This window comes from Typopeltis vanoorti, chromosome 6 (genome assembly GCF_054136105.1).
Source record: "Typopeltis vanoorti isolate ZY-2024b chromosome 6, IOZ_Tvanoo_1.0, whole genome shotgun sequence".
In the NCBI taxonomy this organism is placed as follows: Eukaryota; Metazoa; Arthropoda; class Arachnida; order Uropygi; family Thelyphonidae; genus Typopeltis; species Typopeltis vanoorti.
The window spans coordinates 146,660,543-146,680,121 of NC_143554.1; the positions used below are offsets into that span (position 1 = coordinate 146,660,543).

The 19,579-nt window shown below is 37.6% G+C and overlaps 1 protein-coding gene across 1 annotated transcript in view; it reads left to right on the forward strand.

The window, feature by feature from the left end:
- The first annotated feature begins 5,949 nt into the window (after positions 1-5,949).
- The window catches only part of LOC150106043 (BTB/POZ domain-containing protein 6-like), a 43,854-nt gene continuing 30,224 nt past the window's right edge, over positions 5,950-19,579 (forward strand). The window contains exon 1 of the mRNA XM_090393785.1: positions 5,950-6,020. The gene's annotated coding sequence lies outside the window, so the exon portion shown is untranslated. The remainder of the gene's footprint in view (positions 6,021-19,579) is intronic.

Consider the following 19,579-nt stretch of genomic DNA (forward strand, 5'->3'; position numbering starts at 1 on the left):
ACTGATTGAGGACAGACGACTGTCGACATGACATGAGATCCATATTTTTTATGTTTATTGGTTAATGATCTTGAAACTAACTTTCTGATAATGATAAATGATATTTATAGAAATACAGTAACTATATTTTTACCCTTCTTAAAAGTTTGAGTATGCAAATGAGGTTACATCCTACAATCCAGCACAAATGTAATGAAAAGATCCACATATCCAGTGGCAGATTTAGGCACAGGCGGAGGAGGCGGCCGCCTCGGGCCCCGCAAGGCAAGGGGCCTCCTGCCCGCACTATATATATACTTTTAGTAAAAATTTGAAAAACTAATATTCCATTTTGTTTCAATTTTGTCTTAATTCTTGGAATTACTGTCTGTAGTGTTGTTTAATTGTAACTATATAATAAAATAAATTCTATTTTCATTTTTGTTTTCCAAATCGACCGGTTCAAATAAAGGCGGTATAAACGGTTAAGGAACCAATGAAATTCTTGTAACCGTCAGTATCCTTTATCCTTTGTTGTGGTTCAGTTGTCGTAATTGTAATTATAAAATAATTGTTTTGAATATATATGCATATTTAATATTTTAGCCATGAAACGAACGTACTTATCCGGGGCAGAAAAAAGAAAACTACGAAAGGAAAAAGAAAAATTATCGCTCTCTCAAAAAAACTCCTTGTAGGTTTTTTTGACTTCATCTTCATCTAAATTTCAGAGTAACGAAGATCGTCAACCAACACGTGATGAACGAGACGAAAAAGAAGATAGTCTAAAATATGATAACATAATAGAAAATGCTGAACGGAATGAAGAAAATTCTGCGAAGGAAGAAGAAGGTGCCAAATATGACGAAACAACCGATAATGCTGAACTTGAACGAGATGTGCGAGACACAGAGGAAAATGCCGATGAAGAAAAAGAACGAGGTGCTGATGCAGATCAACCTAAACAACCAGACTCCGATAATTTTCCAAAAGATATCGCTTTATGGCCGTGAAAAAGATCGGAGAAAATGGTAAATTACTTTATAAATAATAAACCATGCAATATCGGAGATATAACATCTTTAAAAGTTGAAGATAATGACAGAAATCAGACGTACTACAGAAATATTTCAAGTGTTCATTTTTACTGTGAAAAAACAAATGGCACAAAAGAATATCGAGAATGTCTTATTTTTTCAGAAAGTAGCAAAATGATTTACTGCTATGTTTGCAAACTTTTTACACGTTCTATTACTAAATTTAGTACAGGATACAATGATTGGAAAAATCTTAAACGCGCATTGAAAGAACATGAATGTTCTAAAGAACATATTTCCTGAATGTTGATTTTAAAAGAAAGATTGTCGGTAACTGGACGGATTGATTCTCATTTGATTAATCAGATTCATATTGAACAAAAAATATTAGCGAGATAAGACTATAACACTTTTTTATAAAATCTTTATCAAGTAGCTTTATTTTTATCCTCCTACATGTTTCGCCAATCTGTTTCTATTGGCATCCTGAGGGAATACAAATCAGTAAGCACAAAATGAAGGTTACAGACTAGGTTATAACCGATGGTTCTAAATCATACAAAAATTGGTATTGTGCGTGACAATGTGCGTGTCTCGTTAACGTGATTTATTCGTGATGACTCATGACGTAATTGTTATGAAAGTTCATTTCTTTGATGTTTAATGATCTGACAAAAGTTTTCCAAATTTCTGGTAAAATTAGACCTTGATTCTTGTTTAGGTTTTCAGTTATACGGGCGACTGTAGCTGCTTCTTTAAAGGTTCTTGAATGGTAGTTATCTTCTATGTATGGCATAAGGCTCTTCTCAATGTGATGGTTAGTAGAGGCAAAGTGGCATGAAAGGCCTGAAATGTCTTGTCTGTTATTTCTGACATATCCTATGTGTTCTTTCTTTCTCGTTTCGAGATGTTAGCGAGATGTTTTAAAAAGAATTGTAGCCACAGTAAAGTTGTTAGCAAGTTTGGGTTTAGGATTTAGGGGGCACAGAGAAGTCGAAAGTGTCGGTGGTGTTAACAAAAGACGAAATTTTATAACTTGTATAGAATATTTATCACAGTTTGATGAGTTTATTAAAAATCATTTAACAAGATATGATAATATCGGAAGCAGGAAGGTTAATTACTTATCTCATACGATATGTGATGAATTTATTGCTTTAATGGGGACTGAAGTAAAGGAGAAATTAATTTTGAAAGTTACAGAAACTCTGCATTATTCGTTGATCGTCGATTCCACACCCGATGCGAGCCATATAGACCAGTTAACTTTTATATTGAGATATGTAAATAGTAAAGGAGATGTGCTGGAACGGTTTTTTGGTTTTCTGCAATTAAATAACCATTACTCAAAAAATTTAGAGGAACATTTTTAACAATTTAAATGCTCTATCTTTAGATATAAAAATTGTGGCCAAACATACGACAATGCGGCAAATATGGCTGTCAAATATAATGGTCTACAAGCAAGGGCGCGCCAGTAGTGTCCGACGCCTGTGTGCAAAACTTTAGTTGGCGCCCTTATACCCAATAGCACGCCTGTAGTGTCCGGCGCCTGTGTGCAAAACTTTAGTTGGCGCCCCTATCCCCCCCCTCCAATAAAAAAATCACTTTAAGTATTTCCTCCTTTTTGGCGCCTGTGTGCGTTGCACACATTGCACATATGGTCGACGCGCTCCTGTCTACAAGCAAGAATTAAGATACTTAAATATAAAGAGCCAATAGGCTTCATTTCGGCGATAAAAACATTATTTAAATTAAGGGGATATTAAATCCCACATTGTTTTAAAACCGAAAAAGAAACTCAAAGATTGGAATCAGAGAGTTTCATTCTGAATATAGTAAACTATAAAAGTATCGGCGATTACTAGCGTGAGCTAATGCAAGTAGTCCTAGTACGTAGTACGATACCGGGAAACTCACAGTAAAGGTGGTAAAGTTCTGATCGCTATTCTTGGTATTTTCCATAATGTAAAAACACATTTCCTAGGAAATGTATGCTGTTATTACATTATGGTGGGAGGTCACTACCCAGACCGGTTTCAGCCTTTTTTGAGGCTTCATCAGTGAGTAGCTAGACCAAATAGATACCAAAGGGTATAGTGAAAAGAACTTATATACTCTGCTATACGAGTTGTCAAAAAGTTGCAACCATTAAGTTACTTAAAGCCTATTGGCTCTTTATATTTAAGTAACTTAATGGTTGCAATAAACCTCCTGTAATTTCACTCATATTGGTTTTACTCACTTTAGAGAAGACGTCAGTTAGCCTTGCTTACAAAGCAACAACAAAAAGAGGGAGTCGCAAAAGTAAAAAACGCACGTCAGGTTTGTGCATTTACAGATGGAGTGAACTTCTGTCGTCGTGAAGCCATTGAAAAAAAAATAAATAAGAAGAAAAATATGATGCTTTTGTATTGATTTATTGGCATAATATCTAAGAATCGTATATATGACATTTTTTAATTTTAATATTTTAAAATATAAAATTTTACCAATGCAGAATAATGTATAGCTCAGTAGAAAAAGTTATTCTGCCAGAAGAAAGACTGTTTTAGTTCCATCTTAGCTACTAACCACAGGAAAAATTTCCAAGTCTTTCTTTGGTACCCAAGTTAGTCTTTGAAATCATCCCATAAACTCTGGCTTTTAATCCTGCATCCCTAAAAACAGTTGCAAAAATCACACTCCTGCAGATAATCACAATAATGTTAGGTTAAGGGCCATGACATAGCAACTGTCCTCTGTACCCCCCCCCCTTTCTCTCTCCCTGCTGAAAAGCTTTGTTTCACTGATAGTCAAGGTTTAGTAAAGTAAAGGCTTTAAGGATGGAGAATGGCGGTACATTTGTCATATAGCTCATTTCGAACATCATGCTACTGCTGTATTAGTATGCTGTCCCAATTTGGTACAGAAAATTTCCTGATGGCAGAATAAATAAATAAAAAAAATCAGCTAACGACTTTTTGTTCAGGGAGTAGGCAAGGCTGTTTTAGCCCTATCTAACTTTTGGAGACTGAGTGGGCAGTTCAATCTCCACTGATAGCCAATCAGAAATAGCTGGCCCAAGGCTATCTCTAATTAATCAGTACACAGTGAAGAACGAGAATAACAAGTGTTATTCTCGTTCTTTATATATATATATATATATATATATAAAAAGATAAGCAGAAATTTGAAACGTTTTTTGTCTCCAGCTTACCAGCCGGAACTCGGGGGGGGGGAGAAAGGTCCCCTAGTATATATATATATATATAAAGTCGCCATACATAGGGAAAATGGGAAATTGTAGCTAAACGTTCTTTTATTTATAAAATATTCATTACAAAATATTTACAAAATATTCTCTACTTGTTGGCTATCACTTTCTGCACCACACAAAGTCTTCTCCCCACTCGTGGCAAACACTTTCCAAGATATCTGTGGTTATATACAAGTAATTGCATTTCGAATGCATGCAATTCCACTCGACCAATCCATGAACGTGGAAACTGTTGACTCAACATACTATAATGAGATGATGCCCTATTGTGTTGAAAATAAGATGGAAACTCTCCATCTTCGTTTAAGAGAGACGGCATTATGTTATCCTGTAACATGTTTCAGTAGGATTTGTGTCAAAGAAAACACGTCCAAAATGCGTCTTTATCCAGCATCACACCATCACTTTTTCTAGCACCTTGCATTTTTGACGGACTCATCCAGTTTGGGTTGCTATCACTCGAGTAATGTAGGTTTTGGCAATTGACTTCTCTGTTGACATAAAAATTGGCTTCATCAGTAAAGAGGATCTCGGGTGTGAAGTTTATATCTTCGCCCAGTTTCTTTAGAGCCCAGCGACATTCTTTTAGGGTATCTGAAATTATAATAAAATATATAAATATAAAAAGTATTAAAAATATAAAATAGAATATAATAAAAAAAAAATATATATATATATATATATATATATATAGTATTTTTCCAGTCGAGGGACGCATGCCCTATCATTCTCCCAATTGTGATGGAAAATGGGAAAGCAAATTTCTAGTATTGCATAAGAAGAGCTACCATACGATTCATCATCATCAGTGTCCATGAGTACAATACCTGTTGCTGTCTGATGCCTGTTTTGCCATTTCTTTCTTCTCATTTCTCATAATTTCTCCACATGATCTACCCACTTTTCTGTTATACCTCTCTTGTACCAAGCATGAAGCTCCAAATTGTTACTGGTATCTATTCTGCCAATATATCTCTAAAGAGCTTTAGTTTTTTCCTTTGAATTATTTTCTGCATTAGATTCTCTTTGCAATTTATTTTGCTATACAGTTCTTCATTTGTCACCTTTTGTACCCATCCAGGTTCATAGAATCTTTCCATAACATGTTCTTTTGAAAGCCAATATTCTTCAAGTGCCGCCATCTCGTGATCCCTAATCCTAATACTATATTCACTGTCTGAAAATAATGTGTGTTCTATGATCGATTTTCTTGAGTTTACGGGAGACAAATCGAGTTTCCTTTAGACAAATCCCACTTGTCTCTGCCAGAGATCGACTAAAGCGGAAACTGGTCAATAAGAGGCTTAGTAAAAGTTCCTCTAATCGGCAACTAGTGCGCCGTGGACATCACATGCCACTTCCACTGAGCTACATCTGCAAATCGCAAATTATTAATTTCTGTACTTTGAATTGAAATTCCCTTATACAAGGGGACCAATCGTTCGATGCTCTTGACACACTCTCCCTCGATGAGTCTTTGGACTCCCTGGAGGTGTCAAATAATAATAATAATAATAACAATAATAATAATAATAACAGCCACTGTTCTTTCCAAACGCATGATAATATGGGGGGGGGGGGGTAAGGCTATTTACTTTACTCGAAAACGTGATTCTGGGATCGTATGGTGATCGAATAAAATTACTAATATATGATTCCTGTGGTGGCGCTGCCTTCTACAGACCGTCTGTTTGTCAATTCTCTCCTTCGTCGAAATCCGTCTTTCTCTAAGCGTTAATTGTCAGGTAGGGGATATTTTGTAAATTTTATTGCATGAGAAGTTGCTAGCTTCCCCATTCAAACAATTTTTACAACGCCGGATCTTCCCGTCATAACATCGATAGCTGGAAAACCCAAGGACTGAAGATGAACAGAAATCATGACGCTGCCGTATCGGAGTGCGCATGTTGTGCAATGCGACGAAAACATCAATAATATTATGTTCGAAGAGGGAATTTGAGATATCGGAAAAGTAAAATAAAACTGTTAAAAACTTGAATATTTTGCTGTTATTAAACAAATTGCTAAGTATATACTAAATAAACTAGTGGCAATTAAACTCCATTCATATAATATAATATAATCATGTTGGAATTATATTGTTAATAATATTAGTGGCATATTAATAACTAGTGGCAATTAAATTCCAGTCATAATATAATCATATTGTAATTATATTAATAATAATAATTATTATTATTAATACAATAATAATAATTGGCGTCCTTACCTGTTTTGTTGGAGTCGGAAAAAAGAAGCATAAAATTTCCTAAATGAAAATAAATCCTGCTGCCATTTAATCAATTCCAATAGTTTGAGTTAACAGAAATATACGAATTCCAGTACTTGTATATTTTCCTTTAACTTAAATAAAATACATACTGGAAATGCTGGAGGCATTTCTGAAATGAGCTTCCTTCTTGCCACAAGAAAGCTTTCTCACAGATCCCATCCCAATAGGAATGATAAGAGAGTACCTTAACGCAAGCTTTCTCATATTGTTGAACTAACTTTCATCTTGTATACAACTCGCATCTTCTTTCAGTGTACCTGTGCAGAAATCAGAATAAAGGTTCAGAAGATCAGAATAATATTTGAAAACATATAAACTAGGGTTATATGGAAAACATTAACCTATTAATTAACCTACAGAGCATTTTTTATTTATTTTTTTGCTTAATCATTGAATTGTACACTAACTTAATTGTGAAGTAAGGATACGAATAATTCCCAAGAACAAGAATTAGGAGGGTTCCTGCTTCAAAACTAGAAAATAACTTAAGAGTAGTTGTTTATATTCCTCTTTGATGTATTTCTGAGTATTTTGTCAAAATTTATTTCATCCTGTGCTTCTTCTGGATAAAAAGCTTATTCAAGAAGCAGCATTATCCTGACATCTTATTCATTCAAATTTCGAGGCATCTCAAACAAATGTGCTTTGACAGACATGATATTTATTTATTAATAAGTATTCTCATTTACCAGAAGTTGCTCATTGATTCTGGATTGGATTATTGGATAATCACAGTAAAGATAAAACATTATTCTTACCTGTGTTATTTTCATTTGAATTATGCTAATTAGGTTCCAAATCGTCTGTGAAAATACTAGTGGTGTTGGTTGGCGGTAGATGCCTTTCATGCAGATGATGAAATGTAGTTGCGGTTGGTGTAGATGGAGAGTTGTAGAGTAGGTACCTTCCCTTGATGAGTCTTTGAACTCCCTGGAGGTGTTATGTAATAATAATAATAATAAAAATGTTGAAATGAAAGTGCCAATATAAATGGATCCATTACTACTGAAAAAAATTAAGCAAAAAATTAACATGGTAATGTGTAGAAATTGATTTGCTGCATCCTTATTTTTAACATGAGATGGAGCAGAGATATATAAATTTGTGAACATTTCTGTTACATTCCATTCAAAGAAGTTCCAGTTGTTCATGTCCCATATTCTTTGTGGTCAATATATGTTTAAATATAAAATTGAAAAGTATTATAAGCGTCAGGTTATGTGTAGCTATTATATGTCTGCTATTTCTGTGACATGAACAGAGCACTACTGAAATTTTGCACATTCATGGAAGACAACCCCAGATGCATTGAATATGCATTTGGGGTTTCTGTGCAGAGCATTGTACATAAAAATTCACAGTGAGAACATATATGGACAGTTCCATCATTTGAAGTTATGGTTTATGCCAATAAAAATACATTTCGGTCAGCTAATTTCAAATTTCCAGCCCATTCTCATTTGTTCAGTATCCAGGTAGATACCCAACAATGTGCACCATGAGAAGGTGAGGATTAGACATCAAGTCAGAAGCCCTGGTTTGTTCTCTGCATTCCAAATGGCCATGTGGAGGTTTCCTCCCAGTTATCCAGCCTTGATCCTCCCTGTACACCCCTCTGAGAATATATGTCAGGAATTGGATGAAGATGATGATGATGATATGTGCACAGTTTTTTTTTTTTTTTTGGATTGGTTGGGGTGGGGGGAACCAGTAAGTTCTACCAAGAAACTTTATCACTATGAATCCTGTGATTTCTGGTTAGATCAGAGGATTCTTCACAATGAAGAGTTCATTACAAACAATGCTCATCACATCACTGTCTGGTGTAATGTAATAAACCTTGAAATCCACATACAAATCCATACAAATCCACTCTTCATGCATAAAAGGAATAATATAGACAACTTTGTGTATTATTAGATTAAAAACTGAAGCTTAAAAGGAGTTTCTCACCACTGTCCAGAGCTTGTACTTTCAAAATTTGCAATGCATGCTTGTTAATGTGTATCTTGTTTTTTTGTGTGTATGGAGTGAACATTAATGGTACCTAATAAGTTTCTTATCACTCAGGAATGTACTTTCTTTCCTTTTCCATAAACAAATGATGTAATATAACATTCTTCCAGAACAGTACAATGTTGACCATGAAATCTACTTAGGAATCCACCCTTCAAATTCACAGGAATATGGACAGATCTGTATTGCTGGATAGGAAAAACAGTTTAATGATTATTATATAACCAAAATAATGATTTTTTTTATATATGTACAGTGAGTACAAGAATATGTATACTTTGGTAGAACCATTACATTAGAAAAAAATGAAGCATTTATGAAGAAGATAAAGAAATAAAATAAAAAAGAGAATTCAGCTAGGCTGGATGACTTTTGACAAACTGAAAAAATTCCTGTGCAGTAAAATAAAGTCAGAAAATTGAGCCAAAGTTTTCGACCAATGCATCATCCCATGACATGTGGATCGGAGACATAGCCAATAACCAAACAAATGCTGGACAGAATGAAGAAAATTGAATACTGAGTTGAGAGAGCCACACTAAACATCAAACTGCAAGACAAAATAAGGAATGAAGATATAAGAAAAGAAGCAAAAGTGTTGGACATTACATTAGAAAAAATGAAGCATTTATGAAGAAGATAAAGAAATAAAATAAAAAAGAGAATTCAGCTAGGCTGGATGACTTTTGGCAAACTGAAAAAATTCCTGTGCAGTAAAATAAAGTCAGAAAATTGAGCCAAAGTTTTCGACCAATGCATCATCCCATGACATGTGGATTGGAGACATTGCCAATAACCAAACAAATGCTGGACAGAATGAAGAAAATTGAATACTGAGTTGAGAGAGCCACACTAAACATCAAACTGCAAGACAAAATAAGGAATGAAGATATAAGAAAAGAAGCAAAAGTGTTGGACATAGGGGAATAGATTTTAAAATTACAATGGAGATGAGTAGGACATATTGCACAAATGAACAGCAATAGATGGACAAAGACAATCGCCGAGTGGCATCTCATGAAGGAAGATGGATGCCTGGACAACTAGAGAGAGAGGGAATGGAAGTATGACCTAGTGGAAATGACTGGAGAATGTTGGCATCATAATGCCTTCAACAGAGAAAGATGGAAGCAAATGGGGTTGAGGGGTAGTTGATTATAATAATCAGTGGTCATAAAAAATGGACTACAAGAAGAAAGGAAAAAGCACACCTTGTGCCATATTGTTAAAAGGATGGTGGGAGAGTTTGTGAATGTATCTGCCTGTGTGCGTAGGTTTTCTATATACAATGAAGAAAAGGTTACCATTAGGAAGCTGTGCTACTAAGGTGTCTAGAAGGGTAAACTATTGTAATTTTCCTTTTCCATTGTAAACTGGATTCTTGGATGTAGGTTGTTGTAGCATGAAAAATAACCCATATTCTATGCCTACATCCAAGAATCTAGTTTATGATGTAAAAGGAAAATAACAATAGTTTACCCTTTCTTAGACACCTTAGTAACATGCCTTCTAACCTTTCCTTCACTGTATATAGAAAACCTACTCGTGCAGGCAGATACATTTATAAACTCTCCCACCACCACTCCTCTCACAATATGGCATTATTAAAACTCTAACCAAGAGAGCTCACAATCTTTGTTCCAGTGTAACTGCTCTTCAACCGAACTCAGCCACATACACAACACCTTCCTTTTCAATGGCCACAGCAATTACAGAATTAAAAAAATAATCAGTTCATTCCCAAGTCATCTCTTCAGAAGGAGTTCAGAAATGACATCACCATACTGTACATCCATGGCACATCAGAAAAAATAGCCAGGTCCTTAAAAAAAGTACAAGCTCCACACAACTATCCTTATCTGTTCTACCAAAGATCATCTCCCTCCTCTCTCTCAGTACCTGGAGTTTATAAAGTATTGACTTGGTTGGCTGAGTGGTTAGCATATCCACTTTCCAGCCAAAAGGCTGTGGGATCGAATCCTGCTGTGGGCATGGATGTTTGTGATTGTCTGTGAAAATACTAGTGTTGGTGTAGATGATGAAGGTGGTTGCTGTTCATTGTAGTTGGTGGAGATGGAGAGTTGGGAAGTGGGTGCCCTCCCTTGATGAGTCTTTGGATTTCCTGGAGGTGTCATGTAATAAAAATAATAAGTACCCTGTTCCTGCAAGCTGGCTTACTTTGGACAGACAGGTAGATCAGCAACAATCTGCTTAGAACACAAATCATACATCTGCAATCATGACTATGGTCAATCTAGCCTGGCAGACCATATTTTGGATACAACCCACAGGATCTCCTAGAAAAAAAACACCATGCTCCACCATAGTAAATTAAATTCTAAAAGTGCCACTGCAAATTCTAAAACTATTTTTAGAATCTGCAGTGGCACTCAAAAATCGGCCAAATTTCAATAAATATGGTTACATAAAACCTCCCAAAATTTGGGAAACATTAATTATCAGAGATCCCACATTACATCCTAAGCCACTTACAAATGCTATGATAGAGGGCAAACTACCTAGATAGGACCTTAAGAGTCACCCACGTGTTTCACTTAGTATTGTGTTGTATTTGAGTATGTGTTACATTAATCTTTTTGTAATATCTGAAGATATCTCAGTGACCAAGACAAAATATTGGAAGTGTTAAAATCAGTTTTAATCCTTCCTGAGTGCTATGTATATTCCATTAAGCCTCCAACATGATTTTTAGCTGTTATTCGCTATCATTGGCATAATTGTGGATGTGTAAATGGGGCACCTGTTCGTGGTGGAGAGGGGACCTCCCAGTGATAGTACTGGCCCTTTTCATTCTTCCTCTTTTTCTTTACTTTTTTTCCCGTATTCTTCACTCTACTTCTCCTGAGTCTTTTTCACTATCCTTTAAGGAGTTGGAATCCTAGGCTTGCTGTAGTGCTGGTATAGCATCCGGGGTAGCCCTGGCATTCCACTCCTGAGCGCAGTCATTGCTTGCCAGGCAGTGGGTGCCCATGTGTGGCTCTATGGTGGGTGGGGAGCTCTGGCACCGAACCAAAAACTTCTTGAGCATGAATCCTTCATCCTCAAATGTTTCAGGGGGCCCTAACAAAGTCCCAACCAAGTACTGATACGTAGATATAGCATATGGAAACAGAAGTAAGAAACAAAAGATATATGATGCTAACATAAATGTACCAACATTTTTAATTATTCATGCTACAGGTGAAAAACCAATAGGGAAATGTCACCCTTCTTTATTCAAAAAGGTTTAGAAGGGTTGCGGGACCTCCCAAAACTGTTAAGGAATTGTGTTCAGGTGATGTCCTTGTGGAAACATTGTGTCAGCGACATTCCGAGCAACAACAGTGGGTGGAATAGAAATTACAGTAACACCTCATTAAACACTCTACTCCTGTAGAGGAGTGATATCAGAATGGGATCTCCTTGATGTTCCTGATAAGGATATATGTTCAGAACTTAAAGATCATGATAAATCTTGCTGTGCAAAAAAAGCTAAATGCGTCAACTGTCAGGTAGATCATCCGGCTTACTCTCATGCATGCCAGAAATGGAAAGAGATGAAAAAGAAATACAAAAAATGAAAACAGAGCAAAATATAACATACCAGAATTCAAAAAGAAAGCTAGCCACTGTCACACCTGCTCTGAGATCCTCTTATGTTGAGAAGGTAATAATTAAGAAAGTGACAGTAGCAACTAAGACTTGTATGTCTGTTCCACCATCTGATAATTTCACCATACCTGCACCTTATGATCACAAGTACTTCTCTATTGAGTGCATCAATCGCATCGCCTTACTCCAGAGACAACTCCAAAAATGATCCCACTAGATGAACACCCACTTGTCAAAAAAATTATGGCAAAGATATCACTTAAAGATAAACAACCTCATACTCCCACAGAAAAAATGGTTACTTCAGTACCTTCCATACTTCCCCAAAACAATTGATAAATATAAATATCACAAAGGTAAGCCCTCAACCTCCTGAAAACAAACAAGTCTATAAAACAAAAACAATAGGAAAATTTGTACAATGGAACTGTCGTGGATTTCACCAGAATATCGATGATATCGAGATTTTGTTGCAGAAACACAAACCTTTTTACAGGAAACATACTTTAGAACCAATGAGGACCCTACCTTAAGAATTTCACTGTTGTATGCAAGGATAGAACTGGAGGTGGTCCTCATTGGTTCTTAAGTATGTTTCCTGTAGACAGAAACAGAAAGGTTTGTGTTTCTGCAACAAAATCTTGATATCATCGATATTCTGGTGAAATCCACGACAGTTCCATTGTACAAATTTTCCTATTGTATCGCAACTGCCTGAACCCACACTTTTGATGGGTGACTTTAATGGTCACAATACTCTATGGGGTAGTATTGTGACCAACACTAATAGATGAGGTGGAATCATTGAAAGAATTCTTGATAATAATAACCTCTCCCTTTTAAATAATAATCTCAATACTTTCATTCATATTCTGCAATTGATCTTACAATCTGCTCCCCTTCCATTCTTCCACTGCTCACGTGGGACGTTGAAGAGAACATATATGGAAGTGATCACTTTCCTGTTCCCTGCACAATTTCTTCACAGTAACCTCGTTCACCCACACGGATACCTATATGGAAAATGGACCAGGCTGACTGGAACACTTTCTCTGATCTTGCAAAATTTAGTGTTGATGCCATCAGTCAAATGCCTATCAATGAAGTGATAAAACCCGAGGTACCTGATGCTGGACCATGCCTTACTTCATATAATATACATCTGTTATATTATCTATAGACTGGTCCCTCCCCTTTTTTTCTTGCTCCTTCCCCCAATGCTAATAGAGTATTCGAGAGCTAGGGGTGAATCTTTCCTATTTTGCTATTTCATCTCATCTTATGTGGAAAGGGCCTCTGCCCCTACCACTTTCTTCTTGCAGTGACTTCACTCCAAAATGCTAATATGGTTGTGCCTTATAACACATCTCATGCTGCATCGGCTGTTGTGCAGAATAATCAGAGCCACATCCAGGCCTTAGGCAGAGGGTTCTGTTCGAGAAGTATATTACAATCTCCATCAATATTTTGATCCAGCAGCATCAGTATGTTGCTCATTCACAGTATCACTGTGAATGAGCAACACAGGAGGTATAAAATTAATCTTAGAAGGGAATTTTACATAGGCACATGGAATGTTTGGGGTCTACAGATGGGTACTCTTGAGATTGTCTGTAAAGAGATGGATGGGTATAAAATTGACATCCTGGGAATTACAGAGACCAGATGGAATGGAGAAGGTCACTTCAAAAGACAGGATGGTAAGCTAGTTATTTACTGAGGTGGTGACTCAAAACATCATGGGGTAGCTGTGATACTGAAGACAGTTCAGGCAAGAAGCCTTCTTGGTTATAACCCCATTAATGATAGGATATTTTCTATTAGACTTAAGGCTCAGCCTACCAATTTATCAATTGTGGTAGTTTATAGGGCCGCATGCAGCCCACGGACCGTTGGTTGCTCATCACTGCGTGTGGCTCCCTAAATTTTATTTTAACAGATATAATTTTAAAAATGGCTCTTCATTCCAAACAGGTTGCCGACCCCTTGTTTGTACGATAAAAGCTAATTACTCAGTGGTAGTCATCATGACAGGAAGCATTAATAAACAAATTATATGATATTAAACCTGAAATTAAGCATTGGCATTCTAGTCTACAAAAAAAGAGAAGAAAGGAAGTTGTTCTCACTAGGCCCTGCATAGGTCACAGTTCATCTTACACATTCTTATTTACTGAGAGCTGATGACCCTCCCATGTGTGAAAAATGCAATACACATCTCACTATTTATCATATACTGGTAGAGTGCCAACACTTTGCACGAGAGAGGAATGAAATTTTTGCCTACCTAGCCAGACCACATACACTCAGGCAGATGCTGACAGACTCGGGCAGATTGCACAATGTTTTTAATTTTTTTACAAATAATTAATTTATACAAACACATTTGACTAATTTTGTTTATATGTAAATACTGTATTGCTTCACTTAACTTTTGTACACGTATATTACAAAATATATAATGTTTTGTGATGTATATGTGCAGGAGTTGAGTACTGACGTATATATTATTATTATTATTATTATTATTCAGGCCTCCATGGAGTCAAAAGACTCATCGTGGGAGTTAATATATATCAATTAATAATTTATTAATTAATATATTTTCTGACCAGTCATGTATCCCTGTAGCCTTGTGTTACCTTGTTATAATTTTGTTAATATGTAAATACCACACTGCTAAACTTAATTTTTATACATACATATTGTATAATAATTCATCTTTAACTCTATGTAGATACTGCGTTCCTTGGCCTGGTGTTGTACATGCATTTTGTTCATTAACTTGTATTGTTGTCTAATTATGTACTGCCTTAATTATTATTATTTTTTTATTATTATTATTATTCAGGCCTCCAAGGAGTCAAAAGACTCATCGAGGGAGGTCCTTCCTAAGACATAAAGTCTGTCAAGACTCATCGAGGGGAGGTCCCCCCCCCCTGAGAAACACAAAGTTTATCATACCACTCTTTAAAGTCACTGACCGTTCTCGCTCCCACCACTCCATCAGGCAATGCATTCCACGGCTCAACCACCCTCCACACAAAGAAACCACTCCTTACCCTCTTGCTCACAGTTTCCTTTCATAACTTCCAGGGATGGCCTCTTGTCATCACTCCTTCCCGCTGATCAACCAAGCGAAAGAACTCCCCAGTGTCAACCCTGTAACCACCTCTCAACAGTTTAAAAGTCTCAATCATATCACCTCTCCTTCTTCTATCCACCAAACTCTGCAGTCCACATTCTCTCAGCCGATCCTCATAACTATCCTTGTACAGTCCTGAAACCATCTTTGTCATCCGTCTTTGTATCCTTTCCACAGTTAATTTATCCCCTTCAAATCCTGGGGACCAAATCTGAGAACAATAGTCCAAGTGTGGTCTGATCAGAGACTTATACAACAGAATGATAACCCTCTTATCTCTGCAGGTCAGTGTCCTTCTCATAATAGCAGCAATCCTCTGTGTTACCTTCACCACCTTTGCAATATGTCCCCTAAACTTCAGGTTTCTATCAATCATCAACCCCAGATCTCTTGTCTCCCCTACTTCCTCCAGTATAACTCCTCCCATAGAGTATGCAGCATCCCATCGATGTTTCCCAAACCTCAAGACCTTACATTTTGCTGCATTGAACTGACACCCCCATTCATTTGCCCATCTATCTAGCTTATTTAAATCCTCTTGCAGGGCTACCACATCTGCGCTATTACTAATAATCCTTCCCAGCTTCGCATCATCTGCAAACAACTGAATATCCCCCTGCAATCCACTGGCTATGTCATTGATATAAAGGTTAAACAATATAGGTCCTAGTACTGAGCCCTGTGGGACCCCACTTGTAACCCTCTGCCTCCTGGAAACTGCTCCACCATACACAACTCTCTGATACCTATCAGACAGCCAATCCTGAATCCAGTTGACCAATCTGACATCCAGATCCATGTGCTGCAACTTAAATATCAGCTTATCATGTGGCACCCTGTCAAATGCCTTCGCCAAGTCTAAGAAAATTGCAGTATATGCCTTTCCCTCATCTAATGCTCTTGTAACTTTATTATAAAAGGCTAGCATATTGCTAAAACAAGAGCGTCCTTTCACAAATCCATGTTGATTCTCACAGATAACATTACCCTCATCTGCCCAATGCTGTACACGGTCCCTCACTACTTTCTCCAAGATCTTAACAACTACTGATGACACACAGACTGGCCTATAATTAGACACTTCCAGTCTGTTACCACCCTTATGCAATGGCACTATCTTACCTTCCTTCCATTCCCTGGGCACCTTTGCCAAAGCCAGACTTTCATTGTAAAGCCACGTTGAAGGTATTGTCAATTCGCTAGCACATTCTCTCAAAACTCTTGGCGAAATACCATCCAGTCCCACAGCTTTACTGACATCCAGAGTACTCAGTATCTGAAACACACTCTCCTCCTGTACCTCCAGACCTCGTACCAGTCCTATCCCTCTAACATTAAAACTGACTCCTCTAGGATGAAATACTCCAATAAAGTGTTCATTGAACAATTCCACTATGTCCTCTGCATCAGTCACTCTATTCCCATTTTTATCCCACAATATCATTCTTCCACAGTCATTTCTCCTCATACTGGCCACATAGCTAAAAAATTCCCTAGGATTTTCTTTGGATCTTAGGGCCAATCTCCTCTCATATTCCAGTTTCGTTTTCCTTACCACACGAGTCACTCTTCTGGCCTGTGTCTTATATTCTTCACCCATCCTCTCTTCACCTGTCTCCTTATATCTCTTCCATAGCCTCTTTTTCGCATGCAGTTCCTGTTTAATGTTGTTTGTCATCCACTTTACTCCAAATTGCGCCCTCTTCTTCACTCGTGGTATACAACTTACCATTGCTGATAACAAATATTCTTTCACAATTTCCCACGCACTGGTGATATCCCGGCCGTCCAATTCCTCCCTCCATGAAACTTCCCGAAGTTGACGTCTAAGACTATTATAATCACCTGCCTTATAATTCCACATGAGTTCCCGTCTCTTTGATACTCCTGCATGTCTATTCATTTTCCATGTCAACACCATATGGTCACTCTCTCCAACTGGTGGGAGAGACGTCAACTCAGTTATTATCAACTTTTCTGATGCTATAACCAAATCCAAAATTTTTGAACCTCTTGTTCCCTCTGTTACATGTTGCCTAAGACATTTGTCCCTCAAGAATTCTAGAAATTCCATTCCCCTATTGTTACATGCATCTTCCTCTCTTTAATTTATACTACTGAAGTTAAAATCTCCCATAACAATCATTCTTCTTGCACTTGCCAAACTTAGCTGTCTAAACATCTCCTGCTCCCCATCCTCTGTGCTCCTGGGTCTGTAGCAACACCCCACTAAATATCCTGTCTTGCCTACCTCTACCTCACACCATACACTCTCAAAATCATTTGTCTCACTTCCTTCCAAATTCTCCACTCTTAGAGGACATAGGTCATCACTTATCATAAGCAGCACCCCACCACCACGTTTTCCCCTCCTATCCTGACGAAAAATGCTATACCCAGTGACTTCTATTCCTGTTTTTATATCTCCTTCTGTCAACCACGTCTCAGTGATCGCAATAATTTTTGGCCAGGCTGATGCTATCTGCACCACCAATTCCTCTCCCTTATTCCGGATACTCCTGGCATTAGTATACAGCATATAAATGCCATTGTTTCTATATCCAGCCTTATCCCTTCTAGACTCCACTGGGCTCAGTGTTACCTGACATTGTCTCCCTTCTCCCAAGTATCCATTCCGACAAGAGGCCACCCCTGCTATCATCCTCCCTGGGACACACTGACTCGTTCAGAACAGCAATCTCTCCAGATGCCTACGTCCTTCCTCATTCAAATGTAAACGGTCTCTCGCATACAACTCCTCTCTTTCCTCAAACGCACTCCAAACATCCACATATACCAGTCCTCTCTTGTCACACATTCTCGCTATTATGCCATTCAATATCACCGCTCTTCTGCTCAGCTCATCGTTATCGTACCTAGGCAACACGCACACTATTTTTCCTCTCTCTGTCTTCTTCCGTACAGTCTCAAGCAAAAATCTCATATCTCTCGCTGCCCGACTTACATTACCACTCAAGTCATTCGTTCCTACCATCACAATCATCTCATCCACCCTTTCACCTCTCTTAATTGCCATAGCCACCCTTTCTATTGTTCCTCCTGGCAAACACTCCTCACGCATTCTATCTTGAACACCACGGATCATTGAGTCGCCATACATTATACCTCTTACCATTCCCTCGCTCCTATTGTTTCCATTCTCTCCTCTTCTTTCATTCCCATACCTCTCTCTTCTACTGTTTCCATTCTCTCCTCTTCTAGCACTCCCATACATCTCTCTCATTCCCTCTCTCCTACTGTTTCCATTTTCTCCACTTCTAGCACTTCCATATCCCTCTCTCATTCTGTCTCTCCTACTACTGTTTCCATCCGCTCGTCTTCTAGAATTCCCATACCTCTCTCTCATTCCATCTCTCCTACCGTTTCCATTCTCTCCTCTTCTAGCACTTCCATATCTCTCTCTCATTCCGTCTCTCCTACTGTTTCCATCCTCTCGTCTGCTAGCATTCCCATACCTCTCTCTCATTCCCTCTCTTCTACTGTTTCCATTCTCTCCTCTTCTAGCACCCCCATACCTCTCACTCATACTCCTTAAATTCTCTCTCTCTCCTACTCTGATTCGCCTTGCATTTATCTCTTCCATTCTCCTAATCTTATCTTTCATACTTCTGCTCTCATTCACTAGACATTCCACCTCCTCTTTCAACTCATCTATCTCCCTCTGCAGGTCAGTCACTCTTAATCTAAATTCACTCTCCCATACAAAACCATCTCCTAAACTTCCACAGTCACTCACACCTTCCACACTATCAACTATTATTTTCTCATTCGCTCCTATCATACTACTTGCCTTCCTACATTCATTCTCCGTTCCTGGAGCAACAAAGTCAGATATCGATATATCTAATGTACTTATTTCCTCCAACTGCCTGCATTTTGCGCCCATACGCTCTCCACTCTCTTTAACAAGCCACATATGTAATTCCCGAGAAGCATACATGCTGCAAGTACTGCATGCCACAAAGTCCCTTATGATATTGCTAATAATTGAGTTCTTAAATGGCGGAGGACTTGGCGTTACGCCACTTGCGACTGCTGCTGAATCCACCATCATTCCTTACTGCCGAGTAGCGTAATCTTTAATAATTATTCAATTAATAAATAAGAGGGGAAAAAAGTACAAACATCAGAACATTTAAGTACTAAATATAATTAAATAAATGAAATATAACTAAATACAGTAACTTAGCTTCGTTTTGTCTTCCACCGTTACGCGT